We start from the raw sequence: 13,821 nt of genomic DNA on the forward strand, positions 1-13,821 counted from the left end.
AGCAAATAGATCCTATTTTTGGTTGCAAATATCTTAAGAATCTGGATGAAATATCAGGCATGAGAAAAGTTCTACCGAGATCCAAGAGTCATGCATGGTGAATAATGTCTCTATTAGGTTTTCCCTATTATGGATTGACCAAGATTGTTGAAAATACAATCAAATTTCCTGATGAGAAGGAACTCTTACTTTCCGCATTGGGTTTTGTTTTTAACTAGATAGAGGTTTGCTACAAACTTAGAGGGCTCAGTTTTTAATTTTTCTCTTCATGGCACTCTTGTGGCCATTTTCAGGGTTGTCAAATATCTATTTCTAGAAGTGGTTACACTTATATTTCCTTATAATAGTGAAGATGTGTCTAAATGAGGGAGTTACACTTTGTTTTTGGCACATGAGGATGGTGTATTACCATGGGATTAATGTAAGAGGTTTCTCATTTACTCGTAGTAGAAATTACATTATATTCTCAACTACTCTAAGGGAAACCAACTATGGATGTTACCCCTTCTATATTGAGAGATATTGTTTATACCTTTGCACTTGGTTGAAGATTTTCTTCTCTTAAATGAATTCACTAAAGGACATCTAGTATCCTCAAGGAATAATAACCTTTTAGACTTATGTTATTATTTGCCTAGTGATTTATAACATGTCAACTGATAACCTTTTAGACTTATGTTATTATTTTCCTAGTGATTTATAACATGTGAACTGATAATGACTTATTTTGATTAAAAATTATTTAGATATTTAAGGTTTTGTGACAACTTATCTAAAGGGTGGTGGAACCAAGATGTTAGAACCCTGTACTTTATAAGGTGGAATATTGTCTATAATTTTACATGTTATTGGGCTTTCTCCATGAATTCCAACTACACACCTAGGGAAAGAGATCTTGATAGGGTCAAGATCTAGCTTGTTGCCACCATGAATAATCATAATCAAAATACTTCTTATTAAACATTACACCACTAATTTCTCATGTAAGGAAAGGTATCTTCTAAATGGAAGCTCAATCCAACATAATAATATCAAGAAGCCTTTCCCTCTATTTTCCTATTAGGGTGACCTAGGTCAATAGAATAGATATCAAGGCTCTACACACCATTCATGATTGTGGAAATAAAAATTCAATAAACCAAGATTACACAAATAGGAGGAAGCATTTTTATTAGTTCACAATAATTAATTAAGTAAATGTTGTTTTATATTAATATTTAAGTGGTTATTTTTCCTATCTTAAAATGATCAACATCCCTACATCCCATTTGACTTGGGATGGACTATGTCGTTTTGTGTACATGGATGCCAACATCACTGCTTTACCAAACACTTCATCCATCTAACACCAATTTTAATTAAAATTATTTAAAAATATTTGAACAAGGAAAGAATGTAGAAGAAAATTGCTATAAAGTATATGTCAAGCATACATAAGTGAGATTCCTTGGATGTTGAGATCATAGAATTGAAATCCATAGTGGTGGCGGCATAGAAAACACCTGAAAACCATCAAGGATTACCTATACCAAATAACATTAATGGAAATATTTAGTTCTATGATGTGAAATTATATCACCACCATTGATCAAGGTTGCAATCTAAGAAACAAGATTCAAGTGATACAATATTTCTAAAAATTCTCTACTAATAAAAAATTTATTTATATAAAAATTCATCTTTCTGTTATAGCTACTATGATAGTACATCCTCCCTATAAAAATAAGCTTGATTATACATGACCTTATGAATTTAGCAGCTCCTTTCATGCATACTGTACTTAGCTAATGGAGTCTCTGTTTCAGTGGAATCTCTTTTGTCACATGTCCACTTTGTTCATTGAAATTCATTGCAAACAATTGGTTATTCTCATGTTTCCCACTACAATTAGAGAGAACAAACCATTTAAAGAACACTGCATTCTTGTAGAAATTAATGTGTGGATTCAATATTGCTCATGAAATTTACTAAATCACAAGACTTTAAGCTATCTACTAATCTATGGAAGTTAATTCATCATCTAAAACAAGAATCATAAACATGAAAAAGGAAACATCACACATGCACAGACACTTAGGGGAAATAAACTACTCAAAACCCTTACTATGTGTATTGCATTAATCAGAGAATAGAGAAGAAATACATTGCTAGCTCAAGCATGAGCACACCCTGCAATTCTATATACTATCTCTCTACCTGGCTAACTAATCTTAGTCCAACACTTAGCCAATTTTAAGCCTTCCCAAGCTCTTATTTCCTTGTGTTGGTCCTATGGGAATTAGGCCCCTATTAATTAGGAAATTCCCTCATTTCGATTGCACGATTCCTTTAGGATCGTCCTTTGACTGCATGCACCATGTGTACACCTTGAAATACTCTACAATTGATAGAACACCACCTTGGAGTCTCCATATCAACTAGGTAACTTGAATAACTAATATAGGGTCATTTATTAGTTATCTAGTTGATCACTAAGTGTGGTTTAAGTTCCACTTCCACAACTTGACCTTCCACTAGTTCCTCGAAAAATTAGAACTAGTTTAACTGACTATAACTCAAGTTAACTGAACTAAATTGCTACAGCTGAAATTAATTCAACAACGTAACATCCTAAAATTTAGGAACCCACTACACACAATTGAACTTCATGCCCCTACTCAAATTAATTGAGCTAGACTCCTAGCTTTTTAGGAAGCCCCTAACTCGAATTAATTGAGCTAGAGTATTATGTTTTAGGAATCAACTCAAGTAGACTGAACTTCAACTCATAAAATTGAATTAACTGTTCTTAACTTAGGGATAAGTGTTGTCACCTCAATTAAATCGAATTTTGTTCTTAACTTAGTGATAAGTGTTGTCACCACAATTAACAACTCCAAATTGTCTGCTGACGTGGAAATTCGAATTTTCACAATTTTAATTAAGGAAAAGGTCGAAATTGAGACTTTCTTGTTGCATTTTCGACAATTCCGACTCTTTGAATTCATATCAACTTATAACATTTGATACAATAATTATAGGTGGTAAAACATAAGGTGCCGCCATATGCATTTGTTGATGGGTCCATAAATACACCATAAGGAAAATTCTAACCAATTACATTTAATTTTATTAATAAGAATAGTTGTTGAAATAGTTATTTCAACTACATTTAATAAAAACTAAATAATCATTATAATGGATTCGAGTGTCAAAAATGGTTTTTGTTATAGTCATGAATTTTCACTATTACCTTTTTGTATTTTTAAATCTATTTTTTATATTTACTTAATTTATTTATTTTTTTACATTTATCTAATATAACTACAAAATTTCATAAATATATGGAAAATTTCATCCAATTTATTCAAATATAATAAAATGAAATGATTCAATCTCATTCAACTATTCATAGCTATGGTCAATATCAAATAACATTGATTTTAAATATCTAATATTTTAATTAAATTTATTTACTCATAAATGCTCTTATGGTAAAGGCTTTTACTGTTAATATTTATGCACATTTTAAATTTATGAATGAATAAATACAAACCAAATGACATATATCAGCCACCCTAATAAAGTTGAATGTTACAAAGGTAGTCTTGATATTATGGAATGTTTTGGTATGTATTTATGTAAGTGAGAAAGATACAAAAATTAAAGCTAAAATAAATATTTTCCGAACTATATAATTTTTATATTCTAACATATTTAATTAAAATTAACCAAAACATATTTTATTTGTATAGAATATAGATTTTACCACTTTTCTAGTTTATATGTAGAAACTCTAATGTAATTAAACAATATTTGTGTTGTGTTAGAAAACACTCCTTTTAATATTGATAAAGGATGATGAAACCAAATCAAATGACCTCTATCAACCACCAAAAAAAAAGTCATCAACTACCAAAAAAGGCCAAAAGTAAAGTAATGAACCACCAAAACAAAAGTAATTGTTACAACGCTACTCTTTATATTATTGAGCTTGTCATTCATATATATATATATATGTGTGTGTGTGTGTGTGTGTAAGAAACATACCAAAATTAACAAATGCTACAATAAATAGTTATCTTAGTAGAGCACATCAAGGAGTGACTTAATAGAGCACACCATCACCCTGGATAAAAGACCTTATGGATGTAACTTATACACATTTTTTTATTAGCTTGACATGACTATATCTTCATCATCATGTCCACTATATCACCCCGATCGAGGAGAAAAGTTGAACCGAATATATATATATATATATATATATATATATATATATATATAAAACCAATATATATATATATATATATAAACAAAAAAAAATAATATGTATCTTAAACTTGTACATTTAATTTAAGTTCCAAAAAATAATTTATATCATAAACCTGATACATTTAATTTAAGTCTTATGTGCATATAAAATTTTGTTCCAGAATTGATAGATACAATGGGAATGAATATGATATCCTCAATCACATAATGAACATACTAACCTACACACCAATGCTCATGAACTTTCGGCCAGCGATAATTTTAGTTTTAGCCATACATTTGATTTTTTCCAATAAATCACGCATGTCAATTAAACAGTCTCAACCATTGACGTGCACCTTTCTACAAATGACTAACAAGAAATCAAAATGGAATGAATTATGCTATTTTATTCTATGAGAACAGCACTTACAATCGTTCGGATTGACATGATGCATGCGTGAGAAGTAAGAAGCTACTCCCACCACTCCTACCAGCACAAAAATGATCAGGAAGCCCATAACAACGGTTCCCATCGGAAAATACAACGTTCATAAGCGGTTGGGTAATTTAACTCCCACGCACAATTCTCCACCATTAATGCAGACAATTTCATACATACAAAAATCAAATCCAAATAGCAACTTGTCTCGTCGGACATCCACTCAGGGTAGCAATAGGGCCACCTATCGCTAAAATATCAGATAAAATGTGAACAGAATTGAAAAGAAAGAGATGTAGCTCTCAGGTGTGGCCTGCACCTGGAGACTACACTCACAAAACAGAGAGATCACTCTCGTACACTCTATCATTCATCAATGAAAAATTACATCATTAAATACAATACTATGAATTAGGAAGTTGCACCCAAACCCATAAACTTTAGGAACTAATCCTAAACTAGGGAGAACGTTACAACAATGTAACCATTTTCTCCGCTAATACAAAATAATATTAATTATTTTTAACTCCCCCCCCTTAATGGAGAAAAGGTTCTCCTAGACTCCTAGCATCTTTCTAAACAATTCAAATTTCACTCGTGCAAGAGGCTTTGTAAAAATATCAGCCACATTGTCACAAGTTTTACAATATTCAATAGCAATTTCTTTTGACTGTATTTTCTCTCTAACAAAATGGAACTGAGTGTCTATATGTTTGGTTTTTTTGTGAAACACTGGATTGTATGCTAATTTAATGGTGCTCTGGTTGTCACTTTTGATAGAAGTGGGATTCTTCTGTTCTTTTCCTGCATCTTTGAGAAGCCTTCTCAACCAGATCACTTCACACGTTGCTGCACACAATGCTTGATACTCAGCTTCACACGAAGACAAGGCTACAGTATTATGCTTCTTGCTGCTCCAAGCTATGACCCCGGAACCTATGTTGAATGCGTAACCTGTGATGGACCTCCGATCATCCAGGTTACCTGCCCAGTCTGAGTCTGAAAAACCTGCTAGAGTAACATCAGATACATCAGTGTATAAAATACCATAATTAACAGTACCACAAAGATACCTCAACATGCTCTTTGTTGCTACCCAGTGACTTTCAAGCGGTTTCGACATGAATTGGCTTAACACACTAACAGAGTATGCCAAGTCAGGTCTAGTTGTTGTAAGATATATCAAGCTGCCAACTAGTTGTCTGTACATTGTGGCATCAACCTCTTTAGTGCCATCATCACTGCTCAATTTCAGATTCTGCTGCAAAGGTGTCGCTGCTAATCTACACTGATCCATACCAAACTTTTCCAACAGATTTTTGGCATACTTCCCTTGGGTAAGAAAAGTTTGCCCAGTATCTCGGCATACTTCTAATCCCAGACAATAGTGAAGGCTTCCGAGGTCTTTCATCTCAAAAACTTGTGCCATAAGCCTTTTGATTCCTCTGATTAAATCATCTGCATTTCTTGTTATAATCATGTCATCCACATACAAAGAAATCAAAATAATCTGCCCTTGATTATTGTACTTGGTATACAAATTTGGGTCATTTAAACTTCTATGGAAACCATGCTCTATAAAGAAAGAATCAACCTTTTCGTACCAAGACTTGTGTGCTTGCTTTAAACCATATAAAGCCTTTTTCAATCTGCAAACAAGATGTTCCTGCCCCTGCTTTACAAATCCTTCTGGTTGTACTAAGTAAATTTCCTCTTTTAAATCACCATTTAAAAATGAAGATTTAACATCAAGCTGGTGTAATTCCCAATTACATTTAGTAGCTAAAGAAATAAGCATTCTGATTGTGTTTAACTTTGCTACAGGTGCAAAAGTATCATCAAAATCTATACCTTCCTACTGTGAATATCCTTTTGCAACCAGCCTAGCTTTTAACTTTTCTATACTTCCGTCTACATTCATTTTTGGTTTAAACAACCATTTGCATCCTATGGGTGTTTTATTCTTAGGTAGCTCAACTAAATCCCAAGTATCATTTCTAAGAATTGATTCCATCTCTTCATTCATTGCAGCTCTCCATTCCTTAAATTGACTAGCTTCTTTGTAATTAGAGGGTTCTACAATGTTCAAAACCTTTGACATCAAAGCATAGTTTCTCAATTTTAATGGTAATTGAGTCTTCCTACCTGATCTCCTTGGTAGGAGACTTACCTCAAATTTGTTTTCTTCTGCTATAACTGGGCTTGCATTATCACCTTCTTAATGTTCTTCTTTTTGCTCTTCTTTTTGCTCCTGCTCTCTTTCATCCTCGCTGCTTTCCTCCAACAGCAATGGAATGTGCCAATCATCACCAACGTCATCTTTCCCTTCATGTACCTGTTCATGAAACACTACATCCCTACTTTTAAATGTCTTACGAGACTCAGGATTGAATAATTTATATGCTTTAAATTATGTGCCATAACCAACAAAGATGCATCTAACTGCTTTAAGGTCTAATTTCTTCCTATCAGCTTTGGGTATATGGGAAAATGCTTTTGACCCAAATACTCTTAGATGGTCTACTGCTGGTTTAAATCCATATAGAGCTTCAAAAGGGGTTTTGAAGCCAAGATACCTGGTAGGACTTCTGTTCTTCAAATATACAGCAGTGTTGATAGCCTTGGCCCAAAAACTATTAGATAGACCCTTACCTTGTAGCATACTCCTTGCACACTCCACCAAGGTTTTGTTTTTGCGCTTTGCAACTCCATTCTGCTGTGGTGTGTGTGGCACTGTATACTACTGAAATATCCCGTGAGATTTGCAGAATTTCATGAATTCCTTTAGCTTGTATTCTCCCCCTTGATCAGATCGGAGAATTTTTATACTCTTACCAAACTGTTTTTCCACCAAGGTTTTAAATTCTATAAAGCACTGGAAAGTCTGACTTTTCTTGTTCAAAAAATAAACCCATGAATATGTAGTGCAGTCATCAGTAAATAACAGAAAATAATATGCTCCTCCTAGCAACCTTGTCTGCATAGGTCCGCATACATCAGTGTGCACTAGTTCTAAAATGTCTGTTTCCTTCCTCCTATCATGCACAGGAAACTGTTCTCTATGCATTTTTCCTAAGGCACAACCATCACAATTTAACTGAATATTACGAAAGATAGGGAGTCCCTCGACCATACCTTTCTTTTGCAATAACATGAGGTCCTGCAAATTCAAATGACCGAACCTCTGATGCCAGAGTTGTTCGGCTGTCGATCCTCCTGCAACCATGGCTTGCTTTGGTATACTTTTTGCATCCAGTCTGTATAGGCTTCCAACTTGCATGCCTGTTGTAACTATTTCATTCCTGCAATCCTTTATCACACAATGAGTCTTGAAGAACTCGACTTGCATATTTTGATCAACCATCATGGATACAGATATCAGATTTTTCTTAATTCCAGGTACATATAAAACATTTGTAAGGTGACTAATTTTTCCATTTGGTAACTTAACTGAAATCACCCCATGACCTTTAATCTCGTGTCCACTATCATCTCCTAGATATATTTTTGATCCATTTATACTTTCTTCAAGACTATCAAAAAATTCCTTTTTACCTGTCATGTGAGAGGATGCTCCGGAATCGACATACCAAATGTCATCTTCATTAGATGCTGAAAGGGCACAGTCGACTGTGAACAGTCGAAATTCATCTTCTTCTTCAACAAAGTATCCTCTGTGCTTTGCATTTGCCTGCCTCCTTGTTGTGGGGAAAAGTATCCAACACGGAATGACCCTATCCTACTCTAAGGGTGATAGTTCCTTAGCAACAGCTGAAGCAAAGCTATCTAAAGTTACTTCTTTATGACATGCAAGAGACGAAAGGAAGAGATCCACTTACTGATGTCTTGCGCAAATGGTCGATCCAATCTCCTCTATTTGCCGCTTGCTCCCAGCTCCAAGTCTTCTCACGGGCCCAGCTACACGAGATCCTTGCGAACAAGACAAGAAAAGGAAACTACAAGAAGCATGCATTCATAATTGATTCAAGGATTAGCATAAATCAAATACGCAAGTAAGACAATACACCATTGAAACACATGCGAATAGAAGAACCTCAAATGCTTTATTAATATAAGGAAGTAAGGTTCAGGCGGTGATACAACCGTGAGAGGTCCAATCCAGCATCACCTTCCCGACGGAAAGAAATCTCCTCTTCACCTCCCTCAAGCAATCAGCCAATAATCACAACTGCAAACCAACAGCAATTCTTTGCACTAAATTCCGGCCTCCAGATCCCATGGGATGAGATCCTTATATAGAGTTTTGGAGTGAATATAAGTCAGCTTGATGTGTGACTTGTTGTCCTCTTCAACTCCAGTTGTTCTTCAGTCCTTCACTCGGAGTTTCTGCCTTCCACTTGGAGTTTTAGAAGCTCTTAACTCATTATTAGGCGAATCTTATGATCAAGTGCCTTTTTGGAAGCTTCCTGGGCACTGGTACATTGGGAAAAAGATTCCTCCACATGTCAAAGTACGCCCAACGCAGGTAGCTTGTGTTGTACCTGCTATGCAGCGCAGGTAGCCCTTGTTGCACTTGCTATGCAACGCAGGTAGCCTTTGGAGTAGCTGCTTTGGTCCAAAATTGACCTGTTTCTGAGTGTTTTTCAGTGGAGAACTGATTTGCAGTGCTATGGTTTGCTGACCTTGTTCCTCTAAGGGTAAGAACAACATGTTTAGGGACTTTGGATCCCTTGGATTATTGACATTTCATGCTCCATGCTGTAAGGCACAAAAATGTCTATAACAGTTGCCCCCTAAAGTATGAGGTCGTTTATCGGGTGAAATGCTTTATTAGGAGGATCCGAAGTTCATTCAATCGTTGGGAGGTGACCTGTAACAAAATACAATACAATACATTATCTTTTCATACTTTATTTTCATGATCTAGCTGATGCGGGCATTTCCCATGCTCAGCTTTATAAATACATTTGCTGTACATAGACAGACGATCGTCTAGTAATAGACTGATAATTCTCTACTTTTAATTATCATCCTTTTAGTAGGATGATCATCTGCTGCACATGTCTATGTTTTTATCTCCTGAATATATATCGCATCCCGGATGGATGAAACTAGATCCGGGGTCTTCAAACTTGTCCGATCTTCACTCTAGTACAAGTCGATCCATGTGAGAATTTCTTGAAGTCGAACATGGAAAGACATCGCTTGATTACCAGTCAATAATGTAAACTGTTAACAAGCGCGAGAGGAATCACCGATAATGATGATGACCCTCAAGGTACTGCAGCACAATTCACGTGGCGTGAATATAGGATCTGACATCGAACACCACGCAAAGTCTCCTGGTCGAAGGTCATTAATGTATACCTATCGCCGGAAGTGAGAAACTTGCCATTGAGGCATGCAAGCTTCAAAGTACTGAGGGGGTGTCCCTAGATCAACTTCTTGGATAATGAGCTGATGTCGACAAGAAGTGATCCGTCAAAGGAGGGCCTTAACGAATCCCACATCAGTGACACGGAACGGAGCTAGTGATGATGGTGAAAACGATCTGTGAAATATGATTCAGGGTGGCGGTCATGGAAGGATGAAAGATGATGTATGGTAGTGGATGGGACCCGGTTGACACTTTCTGAATGACATCTCTTGAACATATAATGACACTGATGTGATGGATCGGTAGCATTACCCCATGTATGGATGGTATGGCGAGACCATGGTGAAGGGACCGGTGAATGATAATAACCCAACCCGATATTTACGGAGGCAAAAGTGTCATGTTCAAGAGCGACTTGCTACCATTAAGCTTTGAGGTTCTCCCAATTTTTCCCCAGTCATTTCTGACCAGTACCTCTTTATTTTTGTCAAGCTTGAGGAGGATAACATATGCTTGTTCTATAACCTGCCCTTCGGGCAAGCCCATCGCTATGTTTTAACGAGCCTAGCGATAGGGAAACTCGTTCTCGTCTAAAGACAAGTTTGTTGCTATCTAATATTTTTAACGAGCCCAGCGACAAAGACAACTTGGTCCTTTTCATTTTTAGAGAGTCTGAAAAGGGTACATAAAGTGGACTCCAGGGGTCCTTTTTCGTCATCTAATCCCTTAAGTCCGAAAAAGTATAAAACAATACAGAAGGGATGAATGTTCGATATCTTTATCGAGCCGAACTAGACAAGCGCTCGATCCTTTTGTGCAATAATCCCTCAGGTCCAAAAAGATTAAAATCTAGAGGAGGGATAGCTCTTCCTGTTCTTTTAACGAGCTGGGAGGCCAAAACTCGGCAAACTTTTCATATTTTACGAGTCATTGAAAAGAGCTCAAAGAAGACTCGTGTTTTGAGGAACGAGTGATAAACAGGGATAGCAGCAGATTCCAGGTACAGGTTGGAATTTTCCAATCACGGCAGTGTTACAAGGATGGCTAAGTGGGATCACTCTTCGCAGCTGCTCCTTAAAACAGGTAAACAATTAAGTGGATGTGAATGATCGGCCAAATGAACAGTGGAGGTGACGGTGCACAAACATGACCAAGGCTTTTATGGCTGATGAATTTACGGTCTCAAATGGTTATTTACCGGTTCATTTTTCTTAGCGAGCTTGAACTCTGGGGGGAAGCTTGCTCACATGCTTATGTTTATTTTTTAACGAGCATGAAGTCCACGTTAAAACTGCTCGGTTTTGCGTTTATTTTTTAACGAGCATGAACTATGCCAAAACTGCTCGTTTTTACCAGTCATAAAGTAGTAAGGTCTCATGGAAGATCGCTATTTTTTAAAGAGCTTCATCTCCCTACGTATTGCTCCATATCCTCTCTTTCTGAAAGCCGGGTATCGGCTTATCTACGGGTTAGCGAGGTTAGTCCTACCTAAAACTAAAAAGCCGCCCGAGCTTGCATTCCAAGAGGTTTGCATGCCCCCAGGTGTAAGTCTAATTTCAAGGTTGCCCCTACTTTTCTGTTAAAAACCTTTGTTTTCAACAGGTGAGGCTTACCTCTTTCAGGTTACCCAAAGATCATTCTGCTAATCCTTTCAAACAGAAACTTTCTTCGGCGATGTCTATCATTAGGTTACACAAAGATGGTTACAATTTGTTGCAGCAATTGAATCCCTTTCTTTGGAGGCTGCCCCTACTTATCCTCTAAAACATTTGTTTTAATGGGTGAGGCTTGCCTCTTATCCAAAGATGGTTACTACTTGCTGCCGCAAACGGATCCCCTTCTTTGGCAGAGCCCACTTTTCTAGACAAAGGTGAATGACGACGCTCCGCCACACACTTAACTTTAACAAAAGAATCTTTTTCCAGAACAACCCCATTCCTAACTGCCCCTTCTTCCGCATGAGAGCTCTTGCCGGCTCTTCTGTTTTACGAAGAAGAAGGAGGGGACGAGGTACGGACTAGTCATATTCTCCTGCGGAAATTCTACTTTACACCCAAGGTTTTTTCTGCCTCCAGAGCAGACCAGGATGCATGCCCCCTGGGTTCCGGCCTTCCTCTCCCGAATTACTCGCACTCATCAGGAAGAAGAACCGGAGGTAGAGACCTTTCTTGATCAAATAGACCATTGAGGATAGGTATGTGACTACTTGCGATGCGTGATCCCGGAAGTGAAAGTTGGTCTACGAGCTTGACCATTCTTCCTTCGTATGGAAAACTCATTATTCGAAAGAGTGAGGAGACTATTGCTTCCATGCAATATATGTAGTCTCGTCCAAGGAGTAGGTTATAATCCAAGGGTCCTTGGACGACCATCAAGTTCATCTTGACGGCCTTCTCTTTCAAGGTAATAGGCACATTAGGTAGAATCCCTAATGGTCGACTGGTTCCTTTGTCAAAACCCGAGAGATTTCTTGTCTTAGGCAAAAGCGCCGGGCAACCCAGTGCTTTCCAAGCAATAGAGGACAGGATACTCACAGATGCCCCTTCATCAATGATAGTTCCAGCCATCACCATTTTGTATATTTGGACTATAATTCTAAATGGTATACTGGCTGGCAACCGGGGTTTGCCTAGTTGGTTCCAATCAAAGGACACAACCAGGTTGCTTGGTGGTGGGACCGAATATACGGCCGGGTATGATCCTGACGATGCTCCTTCTTGCGATAGAGGAGTGGGCACATTGCCCTGATGTTCATCAGAATCGGTGTTGATGAAAAGAATCTGGACGGTGTCATCCTTACTCTCTTCGGTAGGGGTGTCAGCTGAAGATGAATCCTCAGTGACTGTGGTATTTGAAGATGAAACTTCTGAAGGGAGAACCGGGTCAACTGCCGTTTCGACCTTTGGACTTTCGTCCGGTCCAGATTCAGTAGGTTCACTTTCAGTGACTGACACTTCAGCTGGCCCTATGAGCGGGGCAGCTGTATTTTCAACCAACGAAGGACTTGGCGCGAGTTTTTGATATCCAGGAGGAAGTAGCAACGGTGCAACCGGTTGATCTTCCAAAACTCTCTTTGCTTCGTCTAAAAAGGGACAACGGCAGAGGGTGTGATTGCCTTCACACAATTCGCAGGGGAATCTCATTCCCCTTCGTCGTCTAGAACCTTCACTTTCGTTGGTCGACGGTAAGCATTCAACCTGGTTGTCAGAGGTCGACGCTTCCGAACTGTGCAAACGAGGGGACCAGTCCCTTAGTATCCGGGGAATACTGGGACAATCACTGTGGAAGTGGTCTCCTCTACATATGACACATGGCGATTTGGGCCCGGTCCGTGCTGTGTGTGGATTTTCGTTAGATACCTTTTGCTTGCCCCCAGGCGCCTTTGGCTCCTTCTGCTTCTTTTCTTTCTTCTTCTTTTCCTTCTTCTTTTCTATGGGAGCTCCGCTTTCGGCGGCTTGACCTTTCGAAGAAGAAGGATCGGAGGAAGGTTTATAAGAAGTGGAAGGCTGGAGGGTAGCTCTAGACTGGTCTAACTGTTGACTCGACTGTTCAGGAACCGTGGTGGTCTGAACTACAGCGGTTGAGAATAGCCAAACTGGCAGGCCAATTGTCAGTCCTGGAAGCGACAACGTGGCCATGTGGGGCGCACCAACTTCTCCCCAAGAGGAGAAAAGGCTAGGGTTTCCATCATGTGGAATCCCTTCGTTGGTGTGTTCCATGTTCTCAACCCAAAGATCAACGTAGGAATAAGGGGTGATTATGTTCCGTTTAGAATGAATTTTATATGACGACGCTTGAGACACAACTC

Source organism: Pinus tabuliformis, chromosome 4_2 (genome assembly GCF_031772625.1).
Source record: "Pinus tabuliformis cultivar Carrire ecotype Pingquan chromosome 4_2, CPIR1, whole genome shotgun sequence".
Classification (NCBI taxonomy): Eukaryota; Viridiplantae; Streptophyta; class Pinopsida; order Pinales; family Pinaceae; genus Pinus; species Pinus tabuliformis.